Genomic DNA, 12,653 nt, shown 5'->3' on the forward strand with positions numbered 1-12,653 from the left:
CGATGACTGCAAACTGGAAGCCATAGTTGACTCTCTGGCTGACACGGACATCCTCCAAAAGGGCCTTACTGAGATGGACACCTGGTGTCAAAGTCATGGCCTCCAGCTAAATGCCAAAAAATGCATAGTCATCCCATTTGGGAAAAACAAAACAACCACAAATTACCACATAGGTGGCAGCCCCCTTAATACAGAAGAGGTAATAAGAGATCTGGGGATCCAGGTAGATAGTAGTCTCTCCTTTGATAATCATATTGCCAGAGTAGTTAGGAAATCCTTCTATGTGGCCCATCTAATTACTAAAGGGTTCGCATTTAGAAATAAAGAGGTTATAGTGCCCCTCTACCAGTCACTAATTAGACCCATCATAGAGTACAATGCCCCATTTGGGATGTACCTCACAAGACACTTCCAACAGCTGGAAAGACCACAAAAGTACCTCACCAAGAGGATTACTGGCCTCAAACATATGTCCTATGCAGCCTGACTGAAAAAACTCCGGCTGTACTCAGTGGCATATTGTTTACTCAGAGGTGATCTCTGCCTGACTTACAAAGCCATGTCCAACTCGGAATTGATGGACATGCTCCACCTAAAGAAAAACAAGTTACTGCGAGCCACATGCTCTAGTGAGCTAAACCTCGCCACAACAATAAATAGAACATGCTGGAGGGATAGATTCCTGTCACAGAGACTCTCCATGCTTTGGAACAAAATTTCAAACTACATTAGGCAGAGCCTCTCACTAACACTCTTCAAGAGAAACCTTGATGAGTGGATGGGTAACAGAAAATACACCCCTGGGATCACTTCATTGGCTCTGCTTGACAGAGGATCAGTTAATTAATCAATGGGGCGGCGAAATCCAACACACTCTGGTTAGCCTTATAAATGCCCTCGGGAAGATAGCCTAGTACCTACCTATGAACCTATGTATCATTGTATGACACAAAGACAGTGGAACACAGAAATGATATAATACCTTTTATTGAATGTAGGTTTTGCAATTTCTCAAACTTATTAGCTGGCATGAGCCCTTCATTGGGAGTTAAGTTACTGATTGCTAAGTACAGTGCTTAAATATCCACTTGTGTTGTCATTTATTTCCAATTGGCTAAAAAAAAAGAAATCTTGAAAAATGTTAGTGTGGAAAGAATGCAGCTTGTGGTACACAGTGTGTGTGTGTGTGTGTGTGTGTGTGTGTGTGTGTGTGTGTGTGTGTGTGTGTGTGTGTGTGTGTGTGAGACACAGAGAAAGCCAGGTGGTCATGCCATGCTATAAAAATCAAAATTTGGCTTGTTACTGTAGGGTTAATGTCCATTTAGCAGAGAAGATAACACTCAAAGAGACTGCTCTGACACATACCTCTCAATCTCTTAGTGGAAGAAACCTGGGAAAAGCCACATGTATGGGAGGACAAAGGCCCAAAATCATGGACAGATTTTTAAATATTGCTTTTACAAACTTAAGTTGATAGAATAGCAGATTTTGGTTTAACATTTATTTCATGGAGAATATGAAATCTAAAACTCAAATATGTCTCAGTATGTAATTACTTTAATCCTTAGTGATATGCCAGAAAACCATAAATTATTTATTTTTTTTTTTTGAAAATCTTTTTATTTTATTATCTTATAGACAAACAATACAAACCACAGAAGAACACTGTACAAACATCAACAAAAACTATATACAGCTATACATTGCCCATATCATTCATAATATATACAACAGATAATACATTAAGGAGATATAATACAAAAATGAAAAGTGTTTCAGGTTAAAAGACAATCAAAGAATACATTCCAAAAATTTTCAGAACAGAACTTGTGATTACCTTTATAAAAGAGATACATTTGTGCCCTAATATGCCTAATTACCAATTCCTTTAGACCTTCCCATGTTAGTGCGGCTTGGCACTTCCAATGCAATGAGATATAATATTTGATAAATATGACAATTGAAATCACCACCTTGAGCTGAGCTTTAGGAATATTATCAGGAGGGATATGTAATAAGGCAAATTGCCAAGAAAGTGTTGATTTTTCGTATCCCATTTTCTCCAGAATAACTTTAAGGGCACACCATAGTCTGTACACACATTTGCAACTCCAGAAAATGTGATATATATCGGCTACTTGAGCCTTACAAAATGGACACAGAGCAGACGAGTTGGGATGAATTTTATTAATGATTGCAGGTGTTAAATACGCATTATTGGTGATCATGAGTTGCGTATAAAATAATTTTTTAAAAGGGATATATTTAATACTTGATTTGAAAGCCTCTTTCATTAGTGCGGGAGTTATACTCGGGTCCTTATCTGACCAGAATTTAGAAAATACTGGCAAATTGTTAGATCTGATAGAGATTAATAACTTATATACATTGGAAGTTATTTTCTTTTTTAGCAGAAGAAGTTTCCAAATAACCTTGGCAATTTCGATATTTTCTCTAGATAAGTCAGGATGATCATAGTATGTATTCAATAGTTCAAAGATTTGTCTAGTTATTAAAGTATATTTATTGGATAAATTAAAGGTTTGCCCGATCTCGGATAACTTCAGATGTTTGACTAAGAAAAAGTCTGCCATGCACTTATCCTTAATAAGGGGGAAATTGTCCAGATTTATCAAGTTACCATTTAGAGTTAAATTGGGATTTAGATGTCTTGGTTGGAGGGAAATGAACACCTGCAAAAGTTTTAGCGAAGACAATAGTTTATGAAATCTGATAACGTTATATTTGAGGCCATAAAAGATTTTATATTTGTCTAGACTAACTTTGCTCAAGAAAGGTAAGGCGGATGGATTGAATTTAAGGGATCTAATATAATTGAAGTAAAATAATACCCAGTTAGGGTGCCAGGCATCTGAGGTATTAATATAGTTTGCTATCTTAATAATTCTACTACTTTGAATAATATCATAGTAAAGTTTGAAGTCAGGAAGAGAAATACCACCCAAATCCTTTGGGTAAGTAAGTTTAGAATATGAAATTCTCACCGATTTAGGAGACCAAATAAACTTAGAGAAGGTTGAGTGTAATTTATTGAAAAAGTATAGAGGGATAATCGAATTAGTCGAGTTGAAAATATACAAGAATCTGGGAAGGATATTCATTTTTATAATAGTTGCACGTGCCATAAAGGGAAGCTTAAGTTGAGACCATCTCTTTAAATCCCATTGCACCTCCTTCCAAAGAGAAGAAATGTTCTCTTGATACGAAATAGATTGATCAGTTGAGAAAGTTACCCCCAGGTAACGAAGACTTGAATTAACTGGAATAACATCAGAGGAAAAATTTAGGGGATATGGTGATGTGATATTAACCGGAAAAATTTGAGATTTGTTTTTATTAACTTTGTAGTTGGCAAATTTAGAGAAGATATTAATGGATTTTATGATTTTCTCTAAGTCTGAATTAGGTAAAGAGAGGTAAATATTTAGATCATCCGCAAATGCCGAGAGGGGTATACTAGTTCTAAATAGCTTGGGGATGATCTGATGAGTTTTTTGTTTAATAAGAAGGAAGAGAGGCTCTATATATAGATTAAATAATAAAGGAGAGAGAGGGCAACCTTGTCTCGTACCATTAATTATGTTAATCCTCTCAGATATACCATTATTAATATGTAGTGTTGTATAGGCTTTGTGGTAAATGGTCTCAATAAATTTTGTGAACGATGTAGGAAAGTTAAATAGAGGTAGAATAGAGAGTAAAAATTTCATACTCATTCTATCGAAGGCCTTAGAAGCATCTATTGCTAGAGTGTACAGGGGGTACCTAGCTAAAGATGAGAAAGTTATCATAGCTTCTAAAGCTAGAGTATGATCCGAGGTCTGTCTATTTCTAATGAAGCCCGATTGTTCTTTAGAGACTATACTAGGTAGCAGTACTTTAAGTCTATTGGCAAAAATTTGGGCCAAGATCTTTAAGTCTACATTAATAATGGATATGGGTCTAAAATTTTCCGGTTTGGTAGAATCTGCTTTACCTTTAGGGATAAGAATAGTCTTAGATGCATTGAAATGGGGATCACTTATACCCTGGTGGAGAATATGATTATAAATCAAATATAAAGCCTGTGAGAACATGTTGGGATATAATTTGTAGAATTCTGCTGTGAATCCATCAGGACCCGGGGCCTTATTCAATTTGAGGTTATTGATCACATCCAGGACTTCCTGAGAAGTAATTTCTTTATCTAACAAGTGAAATTGATCCGTATTTAGTTTTGGGAAAGATAATTCTTTAAGGGTATCATATAGCACAAAAAATCGATAGGGTCATTAGGTGAGCTATAGAGCTCAGTGTAAATTTTTGAAAGATTTTTATAATATCCTGTGTATCATGGTAGAGTTTGTCTTGATAAGAAATTTGAGAGAAAATGTGTGATGGCTTATTCTGATTAATTAGCCTAGCCAAGAACCTAGACGGGCATTGAGCCCAATCGGAATATTTGGCCAGCATTTTGGTTTCATGAGCTGATAAATTATCTGCCTGTAGAGATAAATAATCTTTCTGCATCTTAACTAACTGCGATTCTATCTCGCTATCATATTTGATCTGCAGTTTATTCTCCCATTCTGATATTTTCTTGCTCATTTCAGACTCCCTTTTACGATATAATTTCTTGAAGTAAGAGGCTTTATTTATCAGAATGCCCCTAATTACCGCCTTTGTGGAGGCCCATAATATATCTATAGGAATATCCTGGTCTTTTGATGCTTGTATAAATTGGTTTAAGTCATCTTCTATAATCGAAGCAATTCCTTCTTTTTGAAGTAGATTAGGATTAAGTCTCCACCACAATGGACTATTTCTACTGTTACACCTCTGATTGTAATCTAGGGAGAGGGATAACTTCGAGTGGTCAGATAAATTTCTGTTATCAATATGTAGTTCTATTTGGTAGTTAGCCAGGATCGAAGAAAGAAGAAAGAAATCAATTCTGGACCAACTCTTATGACAATTGGAGAAAAAAGTGAAGTTAACTCTATTAGTGGGTTTTCTGTGTGATATAAATGGGTCAAGCAAATTGAAATCTTCCTTGAGCTCAGCTAATACTGACATGGCTAGTTTATTATAATTTGTATTACCATTCGACCTATCTGTAGTGGGGTTCTGAACGGAGTTCCAATCTCCTCCTATAATAAAATAGTGGTTGGGGAAGGAGGAGAGAATGTTGCAAATAACCATATAGAAATTTTGTTGGTTAGCACAAGGAGAGTAGATATTCAAGAATACAATGGGTTTATCAATGTGGGATAACTTGGTAGTAAATAAACACCATCTGCCATCCTTGTCAGATTCACATTTAATAATATCAAAAGGGAATTTTTTCTTTATTATTATGGCAACCCCAGCACTATTCGATTTAACTCCGGAGTCAATGATCTTTTTCACCCATGGCCTCCTTTTTTCGTGCTCCCATTGGCAGCTGAGCAAATGTGTTTCCTGAACTAAAATTATATCAGCTTTTGATTTAAAGCACATGTGCATGAAGAGTCTCCTTTTTTTGATCAGCTGTAATCCCTTAACATTCCAAGAATCACATATAATCATACAGCTACCTATTCAGTGGGGAATAATAAGTGTGGTATGGAAGTATAAAAAGGAATAAAAAGACATGGGAAATATATCGCATAACCTGAAACTTATAAACTTCTATTAGTAGAATATGGGCAAAAACCGCTAAAAAGAAACACCCTTCCTGCCTAACAACCGAGCATAAACCCCTCTCCACAGGCCCGGAAGGGAAAGGGATTTTGGGGAACTTTGAATTAACTAACCTAACATGAGGGTAAATCAAAGAACCCCCCCTCACCTGAGGGAAGTAAACCATAAATTATAATGAGGAACCTACCAAAAATAATAGGCAAAAATATGGACATTCTTCAAAAATATAAACAGTTGAGAGACATGCTCTGACATTTAATTAAACAATAAATCTTAGAACAAGAGATGTATGGGAAGATTAAATAAATTCAGAAAATGAAAACAAGAAGTTAAATTTTGTAAATTGTAAGTGGTTAGTCTGTTTAAACAAGCAATCTTTGTGAGAAATATGTTTTAGTTAACAGAAAATATGAATTAGCAATACTTTCCAGTAGTTCATTATGATAAGAAAGGCAGGGACTGCCAAGAAAATAAGACAAAGGGTTAGAATGTATGCATGTTGTATGCGATTAATACACTACACAAATTGTGGTTTAGCTAACTGAGAAAAACAGAGAAAGACCGAAACGAAGAGAAGAGAAAGAAAATTGCATTGTTATGTCATCTGCTGTTTTGAAGAACAGCAGAATTGGACAAAGATTTGTCATATTGTTAAAACTGTCTGAACATAAACCCTTACTGCCAAGATTATGGTTACGACTGTTCTGAACAGAATGTTTTCTTAAGTAAAAGCAAAGAATAAAACACAGTTGCTAAAACATAAACCCTAGTAATCTTAACAGTTACTGTTCACATTCTTAAAGAACCAACTGTTTGGATTCAGAGTAAATTCATCCATGGGAGCCTGAACCAGAGAGCGAGGGGGGTGGAGATCCCCCCACCCCTCCCCACCCACTTTTGAAGATCCAGCAACTTTCCAACTTACATATATACAAATGGGCCCGCACTCGTCCCGGTCACAATCACAAACCATACACAAACTCTTCGACCGAGATCGCCCTACAGTGAGGAAAGAAAGAGTAAGAAAGGGTAAATTTCCCGATTAGTGTGATATGCGAATGTGCGATCTCCGAGATTCTCCATTCAGCTACAGTGAGCTGACAGCAAGCCCCTCCCACCTTTCAGCAAAGCTTAGCTACACTAAACATGAAAAAAAAAAACATGACATCCTTTCCTTTGTGTATCATAACCACTGTGTGTCAACTTCAAGATTAAATTATCCAGTTCCAGTCCCATCATCCCTTCCTTCCCTTAAGTATGACAGTAACTTGTGACAGACGCAGACACCATTTCCACACCATGTCTGCATCTACTAATTTGCTGTCTTCTCTACACATGCACATGCACATACACTAAGGCACTATACGACCACATCCACTCATGCATAAATCGTGCCATCCCAAATAGAACCAAGATGCTCTCATCCAAAAAAAAGAAGCCAATCTGGTGGTCCCCTGCCATAAACAAACTTTACAACAAAAGGAAGAAACTGTTGCATAAAAGAGGAAAATCCCAGGATGAAAAAACTTCCTTACCAGCCTCAGTAAGAAACTGAGATCCCTCATAAAATCTTCCAAAGCTAGTTACGAAAATAAAATTGCCAAAGATTCCAAAGACAACCACAAGGCATTCTATAACTATGTCAAGAATCTAAATGGCAATGCTCAGATCTGCTCTGAGCTAAAACAGAATGGCATTAAATATACTGATCCCAAGGATATTGCCAATATCCTGGCAGATCGATTCAGTGCCAACTTCACCCCCTCTCACCCCCTAAATGGCCCATCTCAATACCGGAAGATTGCCAAATTCCGGTAATAACAGCCACACAGGTAAAAAGCGCACTCTCCAAAGCTAAGAATACAGCATCCATGGGACCAGATGACATCCTGGGCTGTGTACTACATGAACTACAATATGAACTGGCACCTCACCTAAGTGTCATGTTTAAACATAGCCTCACCTCAGGTTTCGTGCCCACTGAGTGGCGCAGAGCAACAGTTATCCCACTCCACAAGGGGGGATCCACCTTGGATCCCGGAAACTACCGTCCCATCAGTCTGACAAGCCTTATCTGCAAGGCCATGGAGCGTATTATCATGGAACTTATAAACAAATAAATAACAAATTCAGCAGCTTGTTCCTCACAGCATATACTCGTCCACACTGACACCAATGTATAAAAACACTTGTTTATTCCAAAAAACTAACACGGTTGAGCGCTTTCATCTAAATTAATTAGACTTCATCAGAACAGTTCCATTGCAATTTTACACAGCTTAAATACATTTTTGAAAACGAATAGGGTTGAACGTCATAACTACAATTCCATATTTAATGAACATGTATCCATAAAGCCAATGTTAGAGAACCTGGTAAACTAAAGAGGTAGTACTGGTACCAAAAGGCAATATCAAAAGTTCACTATGCACATACCCAAAAGTTACTCATTAATATTTTCATGAATATTTTTACTAATATTTATATTAATTTTTATTAATAGTCATTTTTATTAACAGTCATTTTTAAAAAAATGTAATTAAGTACATATTATGAAGGGATATTATGTTACTAATATATGAAATAAGAAGGATGGTTTTAACATATAATGCACACTGGCACTTTAAATATGGAATTGTAGTTATGACGTACAACCCTATTCGTTTTCAAAAATGTATTTAAGCTGTGTAAAATTGCAATGGAACTGTTCTGATGAAGTCTAATTAATTTAGATGAAAGCGCTCAACCGTGTTCGTTTTTTGGAATAAACAAGTGTTTTTATACATTGGTGTCGGTGTGGACGAGTATATGCTGTGAGGAACAAGCTGCTGAATTTGTTATTTATTTGTCGACTAGTTCCTTACTTTTTGTGTCAACTTATAAACAAAGACATTGGCAACCTTCAAACACTGGACCCCAGCCAGTTTGGGTTCGTGAAGGGCCGATCTTGTCTCCTGAACCTGATTGACTTCTTCGAATCAGTCTCCAGAGCCATGGACAAGGATAAGGTGGTCCACACAGCCTATCTAGACCTTGCCAAGGCCTTTGACACCATCCCCCACTCTGGAATCATAGATAAACTTACTAAGCTGGGCATTAATCCCTACGTCACCCAATAGGTTGCTAACTGGCTTACTGATAGAACCCACACTGTAAAAGTAGCCGACTCCAAATCCAGCTCCAGACAAGTGACAAGTGGAGTACCTCAGGGTTCAGTCCTGGGACCGCTCTTGTTTGGCATCTACTTCTCTGAAGTACAGGCCAACACTAAGGGACTCTGGATAACAAAGTTCGCAGATGACTGCAAACTGGGAGCCATTATTGAATCCCCAAATGATGTGGATACTCTACAAAAGGGCCATACAGAAACAGATGCTTGGTGCCAGAGCCATGGGCTCAAGCGCAATGCCAAGAAATGTATAGTTATTCCCTTTGGGAAAAAAACATGTATCCGTGAATTACCATATAGATGGCAGTACACTAAACACCGAAAGTGTGATAAGAGACTTAGGGACACAGGTGGACAGTGGTCTCATCTTCGATAACCACATCACCACAACAGTCAGGAAATCCTTCTATGTGGCACACCTCATCACTAAGGGCTTTTCATCCAGAAAAAAGGAGGTCATTCTCCCACTGTACTCATCCCTCATTAGACCCATTATAGAATACAACGCCCCATCTGCTATGTACCTCTCAAGACATCTGTAACAACTGGAAAGGCCGCAGAAATACCTCACTAAAAGAATCACAGCCCTAAAGCAGATGCCCTATGCTGACCGCCTTAAAAAACTCCAGCTATACTCTGTCGCATATCGTCTACTCAGAGGCTATCTTTGCTTAACATACAAGGCCATGCCAAACCCAGAGTTGTTGGACATGCTACACTTAAAGAAATCCCAATCCCTCAGAGCCACACACTCCAGGGATCTAAACCTTGTCATCACAATAAACAAAACCTGCTGGAAGGATAGGTTCCTGACCCAGAGACTCTCCAGACTCTGGAATAGATTGCCCATACATGTCAAGCAGAGTGCCTTTTTGGTCCTCTTCAAAAGGAACCTTGACAATTGGATGGGAGAAAGGAAATTCACCCCGGGGATCATGTCAGTCGCCCTGCTAGACAGGGGTCCAGGGAAGTAAATAGTGTGGGAAGAAATAGCCAGAGAATTGTTATGGCTAGGATTGTATAGGCCCTAGGGCTGATAGCCTAGTACCAACCTATGAACCTATGGAATATCAATGACACATGCATGCTATCTTAAGTTGCTCCCCTCGTGTCTGTATCTGAATTCTGAAACATAATTGCAGCTGCTTTACCAGATGACCGATCCGACTGATCCGATGATTCCAATCCATTATTCTAAAGCATCATGTCCCCCTGCAATTGCAGAAAAAGTTTTATTTCTTTCCTTTTCAGAGACACATTTGATTCCATGGTGGCACTTAATTAGCGAGATGAAATGCAACTGTCGCCTATGATCCTATCCCTATCTGAGTTCTGCTCACCATAATGACAACCTGATAAACAGCCTGCCTCCTGCCATTTAGTAGCATGGTACAACAACATGTGTGAGCTAATGATCACTGTCACACTGTGTTACCCATGGGTATGCATGACTGTCGCTGAACAAATAATAAATTGTATTGCATGTCATTACTATTCCCATGTGAAGGTTTAGGTTACTGTACACTCGTTCTGTTGAATCAGTAATTACTGATGTTAAAAACACCAAACATGCATGCATATTGATCAACTTGACTGTGACTGTCTGCTTTTGTTAACCTGGATAGCCCGCCCGACTGGGTAAACATGCTGCAAAGAGGCTAGTCCAGGTTCCAAGGGAAAAAAAAGGTTCTAAGAAGTCTCAAGTCTGTACAATCACAAGACTAAGACAAGGTCAGTGAAGGGAAGGGTCAAGTGCAAAGTGATGAAAGAGTCATAGGGGGGCAAAGTGACCATCATTTCTACCACATTTCTACATTTTTTTAATTAAAATTTCTTTTCTTTATTAGAATCAGAGTAAGATCTGACAGCTCGCACTGTTGTGCTCTGTCTCCCTCTGCTGCTGGGTATAGTGTTGCCAACTGACCCCGCCCCCTCCCCCCACACCCACTCCTCCCTCCCCATCCCACTCCCTCCCCCCACCCCACACCCACCCCCATTCCTTCCTTAATAATGCATATTCTTTTGCTGTCTTTACATACTTTTTACTGTAACTGCAGTCAAGTATGAATGACAGCCACATGACATTCTGAGTCCAAACTAGCTATGTAACAAATTAGTGATAAAAACAATTCATGGTATCATTGCCTGTGCTATGGCCCATGTGATGGTTGTTGAAAAAAAAAAGTGATGTGCCTCCCCATTTCTGGTGTTACTAAACAAATGCTTAAACAGCGACACAACTGCACACTTATACCGAGCAGCTGTTACTGTACTTGGCTAGAATCTAATCAACACAATGCTACTTAAATTAATCCGTTGCAGGTACCAAGGAGTACAAGAGGTCATGAACGTCTTTGGTATTCATAAGCAAATCACTTATGCTGCACACATAACATTGGTCTTTGTGTACACACCAGATATAAAGTTTCAAGATAGCCTCTTACACTGTTACTGGCCATATTGAGTAAACGGCTACTACAGATGGAAAAAGCAAACTCTACCTGCAATTGACATTACCAGGAGAAACCCAGAACCCAGGTCCAGGTCTTCCATGACCTTGCTATCAGCATCGTCACTTTCCCACACACGGGCTAGGCACAGGGTCACCAAGGCTATAAGGTGAAACAGTGGGGCCAGCCACCCCTAGAGCTGGGCTGACCTCATCCTCTTGTCAGTCATGCTGTGAGACTGAGGGGAGCAGCAGCACTATAAAAACACAATTAATATTTTGCAGGTTCACAGTCAGAGAACCAGAAGGCATGAGAGAGGAGTAAAGAGCGCTGCCAAAGAGACGGAATGGAAAGTACCATAGTTCAAATCTGCCCACCACCAAAAGGCACAAGGCATCCCTTCCTACCTTCATGATCGAATCACTGGGTCCCACCACTTGTACTACAACTTTGAAAATCTGGCTTCCTCTATTTCAAGCCAATCAGCACAAAAAGACTGCTTACTGCTAGCTCTCCCTACTGAGTACTGAATTCTGCATAGCCCTGTAAGTATTTAGTAATATTCTGCCTGCTAGGGACGGTGAAGGCCTTTGTGTTTTTTGTTTCCCCCTTTCGAAACCATTTTGCTCCTTTATTATTCTTCGTTTTATCAACATTTTAGGTTTCACCTGATGTTTGTAGTAACAGCATCGGCTGCACACCAGCCTTGGCAGAGTATTTTTAATTTTATCGGGTAGGCTTAACATCGATGCAGTAGTGCTGCTGCATTACGTATAAAGTACTTCAGTTTTATCATTTCAGTGGGTGTTATTTTTAAGAGTTTGTTTTCATTTGGGCACTATTTAAACACCATGCTTTCTTGTTTTTCCGGGTTTTGCCTCAAATTTCTTCTTTGCTGAAAGAAAACGTAGTCTGCACTACATGAGTGAGTGAGGATTGTCATTGCCCATCGCCGTTTGGTATCTGACAGGCATTACACTTCAGACTTTTAAGATTTCCATTCCATATGCCTTCGGAAGAAAATTCCCCTTCAGCATCAGCAATGATGATTTGGAGTTGCTATGCATATTGTGTAACCACTGTTGTTCGACACACCTACCCTTTGAACTCAAAGTTTGATTGGGTGCATTCATCCAATGCAGCAGTTCTGGCCACTAGTGGGACGGGACTTCAGAAGCGTGGGAAAAGGCACCAGTATTTAAGGTGAACTAAAATTTTATTTTCTGAAAACAACATAATGGTCATTGTTGTCCAGTGGCCACAGTCATGTTTTTAGTAAAAGTACTAGATTTCACGCTAGGTGCTAGGGACCAAATTTTCAAGCTATAAAGTTAAAAAAAGAGCTAGATTTA

The sequence above is a fragment of the Protopterus annectens genome, chromosome 2.part1 (genome assembly GCF_019279795.1).
Source record: "Protopterus annectens isolate FY-2018-M chromosome 2.part1, PAN1.0, whole genome shotgun sequence".
NCBI lineage: Eukaryota > Metazoa > Chordata > Ceratodontiformes > Protopteridae > Protopterus > Protopterus annectens.